Genomic DNA, 11,589 nt, shown 5'->3' on the forward strand with positions numbered 1-11,589 from the left:
CAAAATACCTTTTATGATAACGAAACATGAAGTAACAGAAGGCAAACTTATCCTCGAAGGTAATTCTTACCTACAGACTGAAGTATCTGAATGTAAATCTGACATGCTGTAGTTGTTTTCCTCCAAAAAAAAACCAAATCCCAAACCCAACAATATCCATACATTTAAAGAGCATTATTTAGATACAGAAAGGTTGACCTGACACAGCACTTTCTACTGGAAGTTTTTTTCTCTGACATGTTTTAAACACAATGTCACATAAAAGTAAATAGTTAACCTTTTGTCTCATTCGCAGGAGCCTACATAAAGCATTCAGCATACACTTCAAAATGCTCCAGGGTGCGGATGCTCCTGGTGCTCTGGTGGGTATCCCATTTAATTCACTGCCAGTAATCTTACTGGGGAAACCAGCTCATCTATATTTTGGACCTCTAGCTTCTGCGGGAACTATTCAATCTGTCTTTCTGTTTCTGTATGTGACATTTTCTGCCCTCTCCTTCATTCCAAATAGGTTTTCTCTTTAACCTTGTGGTACCAAAACAATTCATTGTATTTGAAGGTAATGGCATCTGGTAATTGGTGATGTGCCAAGCAGTAAAGGGCACCTCCAGTAATTTACTTGAATGCTGCCTGTATGAAAACTGAAATAATTTGATTCTTCAGCGAAGGGCTATAAGCATACTAATGGTGTCTTCCAAGCCATTTGTGTAAAGAGGCTGATAGCAGGCAGTCTTGGCTCTGCACCTTCCCTTTCACTGCATTAGTTCAAATTGTTGATTAACAGCTATTGATAAGGAGGATGAGTAGTAAAGGTTTAAAAGGGTTGGGAAGGATTTTTCACAGCTGTTTTTGTTGGCTAGGTTATATCGTAACATTACTGTAACTCTACATTTCAATATTTATATTAAAATAGTCAGGGGCTTTTAGGTTTAGAAGTGATTTTCTGTCTATATATTTGAAAGTTCAAAATGTTTCACATGATGAAATTGTAGTTTTTCTGGCCAATCCTAAGTATTATTTGCATGCACACGCGGCAGAGGAAGAGAATGAAGTATAAATAGACATTTGTGGGGGGATGTGAGCGGATACAAAAGGGAGCACGCACAAGCATCGCTGTGGATTAAACGGCAGTGCAAGCCATGGGGCTGTGTGGGGGCTGAGAGACATGAAAACACATATGGTGCTCGAAGAAAATTATTAAAATATATATTTGACCATATGACTTTACATGAATTGTCTAGTGTGTCTTAAGTTTCTCCTTCTTCAAAATGGAAGCGATGAATTCACTCTGTGGAGCATGTTGAGGTCTTTAAATATTTGTTCCAGGTAAGGGGAGGGGGAGGGGGGGGGAAGCAGAACAGGGAGTCTCTCTAGCTGCTATTATTTCCTTCTGTTGATATAAAAATGTAAAGATTCCTTTTGACCAAGTCTATAATTTTTAAGTTAGTCTTGTTCACCTTAATAGGCATTCTTACTTAATTATTCTTAAAACATGAACTAAGTATATGCGTTTTGTAAAGCTACAGGTGAGATTTATTTGCCTAAACAGAAGAAAAAAGGAGTAAAGGGGAGAGGCACAGGTATGTGAAGTGATTATTGCATAATAGTTTGGCTGAGAACCCCCACCAGAAACAGAAGAACTTTCTAGACATGTTTTGATATGTAGTCCTGTTTTGGGGTTTTTTTTTTTCCCCTCATTCAAAACAATCCTTACTCATTTGCATGTCATTATACGATGCTGACAGGCTCCTTGGTGACAGGAATTGCATAAGCCCGCAGGTTCAGCAATAGTTCAGCTACACAGGTAGATGTTTGTTCATTCTTAATAGCATTAGTTTGGGTGACATTTGGCTTCCAGTGCACATTCTTCATGCTCAATTATGCTGGAATAGATAAAGAATTGGAAGACAGTCACATCTGTGTCCCTGAATGAAGAGTCATTGTGTCATGCTTATAGAGAACGAAGTGTCATTCAAGTGAATTAATTATAACAATCTGTTTTCCAATTCAATCTGGCAATTATTCCCTTTTCACAACAGTCAGCTTTGGTTCTCTTTACAGATTTTATACTGGCTTTGCCACAGACCCATGACCATGTCACCAACTCATTGCCCCTTGGAGGGTATAGGAAGAAGCTGTGCAGCTGTGGAGGTGACAGCGGCGCTGAGCCTCGGTGGGGGGTCTCCGTTCCCTGCCTGAGAGCATCAGGGCGAGTCTGTCTCCGACATGGGTCGAATCTGGATATGCATAATGAAGGAGGCACTCCAAATTACTCTGGTTCTCAGTCTTTCCAGTTCTGAAATCTTAATCTGTCTCTCTCATGCATAAGATCTGCTTTATGGAAGTGGTGGTTAATGTAATTGTTTTTCAGAAAGCATTTTGACCCATTTTCTGTTGGAGTCTATAGGGTAAAAAAAGTTGAATGTGGCTCACGTCTGTCAGTGTGGATGTATGGAAATAGCAACATCATTTCTTGTTAGACTGATGTTCCTTTTTAAACTCGTAAAAGCGTCTTGTAATGTTTGTTGCTGTAACAGTTGTCTTCAAACTGCAGCTGAGTTTCACACATGGTGCTGCAGTGCTTTTATCCTCAGCTCCCTTAGAATTACATATGTCTGTGCCAATACTTTTTTTTGGCCTCCACATCACGACTTTAGAACAACTCTGTCCCTTTGGACATTTGAAAGTTAATCTCAACTATATTTTTTCCTTCTATAAACCTAAATAATAGTAAAATATAACAATTATTAACATACTTTTCCATTTGTGGGATATCTCCAAATTAATTCCACAAATAACTAGTACTAAACTTTGAAGAGCTGAAGACAAATTCTGATCATGAATAAACAGGATCTGGATTTTCATCTCATTACAGTGAGTCTGAAACTGGCTCTTATATTTCCTTAATGTCCAGCATAGTTTAACTAAGGGTGGTCCTTCAATCAAGTGCTGGATGGATGTGTGCCTACACGTGTACGTGTATGAAACTACGTTCTTTCTATCAAAAGAGATTTCACTGGATTTTTCCAGAGGAGTGAAAAACTGCAGGTTGAGGGAGGAATTTTTTTTAATTGAAACATGTTAGGTGTGTCATGGTTGTTGAGTGAGTGAATCCACCATGATAGTGCTGTCTCCAGAGCAACTTTGAAAGCTACTACCTAGAAAGTTGAGCAACCATGTCCTTCCACCTCTGCTTGTACAATATATTTAAAGAATGGCAACTGCATGTAAATGGAAATAGTGGTAAACACTGGGGTTTTTAGCCCTTCAGTATACCAGTCATATTAATCAACTACTTCTTTCTCTCTCCTAATAGATGAATTATGAAAAGAAAGTGCTTTGAATACAAGGAGAGGTGTTGTCTTGCCGGCGTATGTCCCTTTGCTGTATGACGTCCAAGTATCTTTACGAAAAGGTAGGTCTTTGTGCCATCAAGAGCAATCTCAAAGCAAAGAAAGTCCTGGACTAGGTAGGTGCCTAGCACAGAGCAGACCTTCTCTGGTGTGTCTTGGGTTAATCAGCAAGCACTGCTAATTGCCAGCAATGGCAAAGATTCCGAGCCCTCCCTTCAGCCCTGTAAGAGAAGAAAAGATTTTTATAGGTGAAGGAACAGCATGAACTGCTGCAGAAGTGATTCCTTTAATGATTCATGGATCTAATTATTATTTTTATTAATGATGATACTGTGCTTAGAACCAGTAGTACAAATCTTAAACAAATGAAGGGCAAGCATTTTTTATAGCCTGGAATTACGCCGTCTAAGGGTTATTCATAACTAGAGAGCTGCATTACACAAATATGCATTATGATTGTTCTATCAGTAGGTTCTGCTGAATTTGTCTCATTTGTGGATTTGCTTATAAATCTTAATTAGCCACTGTGGAATTGAAAGCAAATAAGGCATTAAAAAAAAAAAAAAGGTTTAGATAAAATCTGTTAAATTATGAGAATGAATTCTGTCACTTATGAAGAATAATAAGTTAATCGACCTTAGGTCTTACCACAGCCATAGTACAAGAGCACTTTTTCATCCTGATTTTCAATGTTCAGGGCAAGCTGGCTTTGTATTTGCATGGAAGCAAGGACCTAAGAATACAGATTCTTCTGGAAATGCCATCAATATATATGGAAAAGAAGCTGTGGGTTTGGCAATGTCCTCTACATCCTCTGAAGTTAGACGGGCAAGTGTCTTCAGAAATCATTTGCTTACGTAAAATGCAAACTGACTTTGCCACTTTCAGCAGGAATGGGTTACGTGCACCAACAAGTAAAGATACAGTAACTGGTTCCTTTAAAAATTTTGGAGTGTTGATGAGAAAAATCCCATCATCAATGAAGACACCAGCAAAGTGACTGAAGGAATGTTTGTCCTCAGCAGAACAGGAAACCTTTTGCTACATTCAGGACGCCCATCTAGATACCAGCAAGTACCCGGCCCCTCGCATCCAGGGGAAACACCAGCTGAAGAGCCCAAGGGGAACCAGCAGCCACCAGTACTGCCGGACAGATGGAAACTCAGAATGAGTGGGAGGCTGGAAGACCCCCGGTGCTCTTGGGTTCTGAAATGCCTCAGGCCTCCTGGATGTTAGCCTGTAATGTATTACAAAAAACACCCCACAGCTCCAAAATAATCTGTTTCTTCTACTATAAATAGTCATAGCTATAGATCACTCACTGCACATGCCAAGCCTTGTGTTCTTTGGTTTTTTTTCCCATCCTCAGTATTGAGTTACTGAATTTCAGCAGTTGCGGCTGTAGCTGTGATGCTGAGGGAGCAGCGGGAATGAAATTTTTCCGAGACACAGTGTGTTCTCCCCTCCACGTCGACCAGAGCAGACAGACTCCCACACTGGCTGTGCAGGAGAAAGGACAGCTTGAGCTCCCACAGCCGCCCTGGAAAAATCTCTTTTTGCATTCAGGATATGTGGTGAGGGTTCACCAACTCAAGGACCAGCAGAGCCTGTCCTGCTTATCTAATTTGCAGCCTTGTATGCAGAATATTTACTGGAAAAAATGGATTATCGCTTTTTTTGAAACCATCTTGCATCATTTTAGAGACTGCTGCCTAGGGAACTTAAGTGATGCTGAAACTCCTCTGTCACAAGGAAACTTGGGCTTTTCCATGTGTGACTGTCAAACTGCACCTTCTAAGCCACTTGGTCCTGCGATGCCTTTCTAGCTAGCCAGGTGGAGAAGCTGCCTCCTGTCACACACAGGTTCTCCATGTCTAAATGTATAAGGAAGTGATCAAAATTACTCCTCAGCTTTCTTTTTGGGTAATCAAATATATTGAATCCTTGTGACATCCAATATGGGTTTCTAGCCCCTGGATAACTTTTGTGAAATTTAGACGGTGCAGCAGAAAGCAATTCACATCTTTTAGAACTTGACACGCAGTTAAGATTTTGTCATACAAAAACAAGCAGCAGAGAGATGCTTTTCTCCTATTGCAGGCTCATCTGTGCTTCACTCCTAATAGATTAAAATCTCTGTTTGCTGGTGTATTGCCAAAATGTCAGAGCTGTTGAACATCCCATTTATTTAGCCTTAGTGTTGCTCGTAAGACTTGCTCTTGCTAGGAATTACCGTGCCACAGTTAGCGGTACTAACAACGGTTTGGATTATACCTCAGGTATTGATTTCTAGGAAAACCAAGAGGAATGACATTATTCCACAGGCATGCCTCCTCTCGTCTTATTAAAGCAGACTTAGACTTCAGCCTTTTTTACCTGAAAGGTCAGTAATTTAGTAATGTCAGCTCATTGGCTCTTTTCTTATTAACTCGTTAACATAACAAAGGGTGGCTATACACAGAATGGTTATTATGGAATATATATTATGCCCATCTGTTAGAGTAGCATATCGAGAGCCTGGAGAGGATGATTCATAATTCTGAAGCAATTTCCTACGGACCACGTAGAGCATGGTGGCAGATGGAAAAAGACGAATGCGAGCAGATGGATCTGGGTGTGGTTCATGTCGCACATACTGGTTTACACTGGGGCAGAGCACTGGAGTTGATTCCTCACCAGTGGGAACAGCCTGCGATGTGGCACTCGGAGCAACTGCCAGCCATTGCAAAAATCATCCAGCTGAGAAGGCAGGCGTGCGCATCCCAGCGCCGGCAGCGCAACCACGCAGAAGAGACCAAGGGCAGTGGTTTACTTCCCAAATAGTATGCCAGAGTGACAAACTGCCTAATGTGTTCAGGTATGACTGCTGATGGTAGCTAGGTTTATTTTGGAATGACGGATAGGGCTTCCCAGACGCCCACGGTTACGAGGCAAAAAAAGTCATTCTGCAGTGACAGCGAGGTGACAAGCACGTTGATGGCAGAATGTACGGCACCGTGTTGTCTACTGACATGGTTGTCTAGTACAGAAATGCCAGAATTTGCATGAAGGCAGCAGCTCTTGGTAATGCTAAAGGTTACAGTTAGATTCGCAACACAGTGTTTTCAAAGCAATGGAGTAATACTTGAGAGACTCAAAAAAAAAGCAGCCTAAGCAAATAGAACATTTAGCAACAGCACTGTTTTGGAAAAGCAAACCACACTGATTAAATACTATTGTCTATTTAAAATTTGGACTTGCCGTTACTAATATCACAAGTGCCACGCTTTGTGAGATAGGACATAGCCCAGATCTCACTGAAGTCATTAGGAATCTTTCCTTGCAGTCCAACGGGAGATAGCTTATGCCTTTTGTACACTGATACTGATTTTGGGAAGGAAGCTGCTCCTTGAAAAAGACATTCGCAAGATGGTGAGAACGAGAAATAAGTAACATGCCTTACTACAGTTATTATTAATCACTTCTCTAACCTGACTTCTGTTCAGTTCACAAACTGCACTGAGTCTGGCTTTGAGGGGGAATATTCCCAGTGTACCCTCTGCAGGGGCGTTCAGGCAAAATTCAGTTCTGGATGATGGTGTCCATTGCCACTAAACCGACTTAATTGAGTCTTTCCACTCAGAACTACGTTTTTGTGCTTTCCTTGGAGCTGCAGGTGGCAGCCATCAGCATCCATCAAGCATATTTTAATAGTGGGGTTTGGCAGTACAAATATGTGAATGGTCATTTCGACAGCCTTCTGGAGGTTATTCGTTCACCATCATCTGCCTGCAAAGAGAGAAATATGTTTGAAATATGCCAAAAAGATACCTGTGCCTAAAGGACGTCCATAGCAGCCTGTGTTGGGCTCCAAGGGTAGACTGTGATTTAAGAGGCATAAGTTTGGTATGGGGCTTGTACATTTTTGACAGCTCTCTCCCCACCATGCCCAGTAAGAACTCCCATGCTCTGCTTTCCTCAGTGCAGGTAGCAAGACCCAGCTTCTGCCAGGTCTGAAGCATCCGACAGGAGCTCAGCAGCCTCCGTTCCCATTAGCGCCATGTCGTCTGGGATCCTGCTCTTCAAAGGTTCTGGATAAGCTGTAATTAATGACTTAACGGGATTTCGAAGACCTCTAAGGATCTTGGCAAATGGACTTTTCAGCTGGCTCAGAACCACTTGAAATCAGCTTGTCATGAAAACCAGCATTCTAAAATAGGCTATATTTAATAACTTTGCACGCGGCTGACAATAGTATAAGGTTCAAGAGAAGCTCAGAGAGCAGGAGGCAATGCATGTTGGTTCTATAGTCACATTTGATACCTCCTTCCCTCTCCTTTCCCTTCAAGTGGATTTGAAAAGCTCCATTTCCCATTCTGTCCCTCCTCCCTTTGTGCCTACATTATAATCCCCATGGCCCCGAGCTGAAGAAATCAGCTGTCTAGCAGCCTTGTCTATTTTAGGAAATCTAATGATTTACCTATAAACAGAAAGGCACATGTCTCCGAGGTTCATCACAGTAAGCCTTGTGCTTCTAATAAAATATTGATTTCCTCTCATCCAATAATTTATGTCTTCAATTGGCTTGATCAGGCGCCCTGCTATTTTTTCACCCGATACAGCAATCACCAAGGGAGTTAAGGTCTTTTTAGAATAAGAATGTGCTGTTGTGGGTTTTTTTGAAAGCTGGTGTATTCATATGCAGCTTTGAACAGAGTGTTATTACAGATAGATGAATCCCTGCAAGGCAAGCACTGTTGCCATACCCAAGGGAAACACAATTTTATTTTTACACTCAGCTGAATTAATTTATTGAATTGGTGCACGTTGCAGTTAAAGGTCATTCTGTACACATAATTTCTAATAGCTGCAACTTTTTATGTGAATTCTCAAGCACCATAGATAGAAAAATGAAAGCTGGGTTCAGGATAATGGGGTTTTCCCATTCTGTGCTGAGATGAAGTCTTCGTCAATACCCTCTTTATCAGAATCTCGGTGCCTCAGCCCTCACACTGAACACTCATTACCTTCCACCCATGGCTGGCAGCACGGAAGGGCTGCAATCACCTCAGGACAAAGAGATTATTTTCAGAGCTCTGCGTTGTCTGCTTGGCATCAGTTTTCTATAATACCTGGTATTGGCATGACGTATAAAGCACGTATATAAGGGGACTACTTGCTGCACTGTATTCAGACTCTCATCTTATTTATATCTTTGCTGTAGGAGGTTTATAGCCACGTCTGGTGACTGACCAGCATGGCCGTAGCCTTTTTTTTTTTTTTTTTTCCGTCCAGTGCAGTCACTGGTAATGCAAATGCTATGGGCAGCAGCAGTTCGTTGATCATGAACATAAAAGAAAAATGGGTATTTGGGAAAGAAAGACCGTTAAAATCTGTATTTTTGTATTCATTAGAAAATAGAGACTGTCGGTGACCTATGTTTAAGATGACATAACACTGGTTGGGTAGGGGTGGCCATGTGATACAGAACCTATCTTGTCATGGTTTCCCATAATTCAGGAAAGGGAATTTTCTTGTCGATGGTGATTCCCCACAAAGCTATTTTCCAGCAGCCTTACGTATCCGTGACTGCGTGTGTATACCTGCACGTGTGCTGCTCCCCTGCATCCTCAAGCAGAAGCGATGCTTGACACAAAAGAGCAAAGCACCATCCCAGAATGACAGCATGGCAGCAGAGGGGACAGCGTGGGCACAGAGGCTCTGGCCCAGCAGATAAGCCTCTACCTTAACCAGGAGTCCTGCATGCGGCTTAGTATGAATGGCAAATACAGCTGCTGATGATGCCAACTACATCAGCACACAGCTCCGTGCAGGATCAGGCCTGCACCTTCCTTTAGTGTCTGTTACCTTTGATCATGTTCCCACAAGACCAGAAATTTCAGATACCTTCCTTATTAACAAAACTTTCCGGCACATATTTTCTCATTCTGTCTTGAATACTACAGAGTGAAAATGATTGGGATGTCTGGTTTTCTTTTGGTGAATTACATAACCACTTGTTCTTGAAAAAGATTGTGTTAGTGGGAAATTCTAATGATAAAAACAATAATAACAATAGTAGCGCTGGTGGGACCTATTGAGAACGTTAGCAAAATATTTCTGAGATTAAAAACTAAATCTGGTTCCAACTCTAAAGAGTCTTGCAGTGACAGAGCCCAAAGCTGAAACTGTGTTTTCTTGCCAAGGATTTGTATTCCCAGAAGCTGAACGTACCACTGGTCCTCCTGACCCAATATTGATCAGTTCTGTTTTTATTCTTGGTATGTGTTGTTGGCATTGTTTACAACTATAGACCATGATAGAGTCAATACTAATTGAAGTGAGAGCATGTATTCTCCCTGCGTTCAGCTCTGGCGCAAATTACCATTCCTTGATTGCGAACGGGAAGGATGAAGAATGTTTTTCAAGTTCTTGAAAGGGAAGTATAAATAGAAGAACTCAAAAAGCCTCCATTTCCTTGTTTTAATTCTTGATTTCCTTACTTTGTCTGATAATGAGAAAATAGATTTAGTCTGTCGGTAGGAATGACAAAACTAAAACAAAATAGCGTGTGCATTTTTAAAGCAACAGCACGCTTTACGGAAAACACAGACACCCCCAAGGAGCTGATGCATTAAAATAACATGAGGACACAGGAATGTGTGGGGTACTGAACGAGGGGCTATTAACACATGATTGTTTCCTCTTTCTCTCGTTTATTGTATTGGCTAGGGAAAATGCTGAGTTTCAAGTTTTCTTTATTCTCAGAAGACTTTGGTAACTATAATTTTGGGAATTTTCAGATGAGCAGTAACAGATTATACACGTACAAACCAGTTCTGGAAACGTCTGTGTTTCTGGTGGTCCTCGGAGACCCTCTGGCAAAACCTGGAGGTGGAGTATTCAGTCCCAGCAATGGGATGTAGAGCTACAGCCTACGCCTCTTCCACCTTTGCTACCTGCATTCTCTCCTGTCATCAAAGAACAAGTTTTGTCACTGCTCGATATGTGAAGTCACGGTGTGGGAGAAGAACGGGTTAGTGGCAGATGTCACTGATGTGTCAGCAGATGAAGCACCCTCAGCACTGGCAGCTCCTAAGCTTTTCGAAAGCTTCCTCTCAATGTCCTCACGACTCCCCCCAGGATGTTTTTCAGCTGTGTGTGCTGTGCTGTACCTGGAGGCTAAGCAAGCACTGACGTGCCACCTCCTGAGGGAGCTGGAAAGGCTTTTTGTGGATCTTCCATCAAGCTCCACACTCAGCAGCTCAGAGAACTGTTAATTAGGTATAGGTCATCTAATCCTTTGAGCAACCGCACTGCAACGCTTGCATAGCTATGAAAACATTTTGAAGCAAATAAATACATTTAATATTTTCCTTGCTGCTACTCATCTGAGAATATGAAGAAAAATTCCCAGTAGTGAAAGCTGATTATAGATTAGCCAACTTGATAGAAATTTCTTCACATGGGACTTTTGAAATGAGACTAGGAAAAGACAGTGGGGAACAATTCCATAGGAGAAAGGAATGACAGTGTTATGTCGTTATTAATTAGTGTGATTGTAACTCGAGTTCTGAAATGTGGATATTTACTTTTATTTTTAAGAGCCTAGATGTAGATTTCATAGTTATATGTTAGGAAAGCATTACTGACTACTTAATTAGGTTTTCATTGGATTAATGGGGGTTTTGCTAGTGAATTTAGCTCATGCATAATTAACTTATACTGGTATCCCCACAGCCTGATTCATGGCTGAATTTCAAAAACATGGTTTCATTTGGTACCATAGCTTTTATGAAGCGTCTTTTACCTTCACGACCGCTGCAGTGATGGATTTGCTAAAAATAGCTTGTGAACTATATATCAGTCTTTGCTGAGTCAACAAGACTAGCGGAAGACTCTCAGCCCAAGAGAATTACACTCAGTAGACGGTGCAGGACAAAGAAATTTATTTTATTTTAACTAACATAAATCTGCCTCATTGTCCAGCAGTTCTTTTTTTCTTGCCTTTGACTGCATAGAGGAAAAAGCATCCTGTTTTAAATAGGCAGTTGTTATTCCTGCCCAGCATAGCATCCTCTAACTGTGGGTTAATTATTCTAACTGTGCTTATTCCCATAGAATTATTAATACGATGTAAGGGCTCAGTGAGATTCTTCTCATTATCCTTCCTAACCAAGAGCAAAATGATCTACCGAGAGCTAAGGCAGCGTGTGGAGAACAGTGTGGGGCTGGAAGGTTAAGGGTGTGTCCTGCT

The 11,589-nt window shown here is 41.3% G+C and overlaps 1 long non-coding RNA gene across 2 annotated transcripts in view; it reads left to right on the plus strand.

Annotated features, from left to right (window-relative positions):
- LOC130152026 (uncharacterized) overlaps positions 1-5,054 on the plus strand; it is a 7,470-nt gene extending 2,416 nt beyond the window's left edge. Inside the window, exons 2-4 of one of the 2 annotated variants that reach the window (XR_008822857.1) lie at positions 296-362; positions 2,062-3,415; positions 4,051-5,054. This is a non-coding gene — a long non-coding RNA (uncharacterized LOC130152026). The remainder of the gene's footprint in view (positions 1-295; positions 363-2,061; positions 3,416-4,050) is intronic. The other variant, XR_008822858.1, reaches the window with a different exon arrangement.
- Positions 5,055-11,589: the final 6,535 nt, after the last annotated feature.

Source organism: Falco biarmicus, chromosome 7, assembly GCF_023638135.1.
Source record: "Falco biarmicus isolate bFalBia1 chromosome 7, bFalBia1.pri, whole genome shotgun sequence".
Classification (NCBI taxonomy): domain Eukaryota; kingdom Metazoa; phylum Chordata; class Aves; order Falconiformes; family Falconidae; genus Falco; species Falco biarmicus.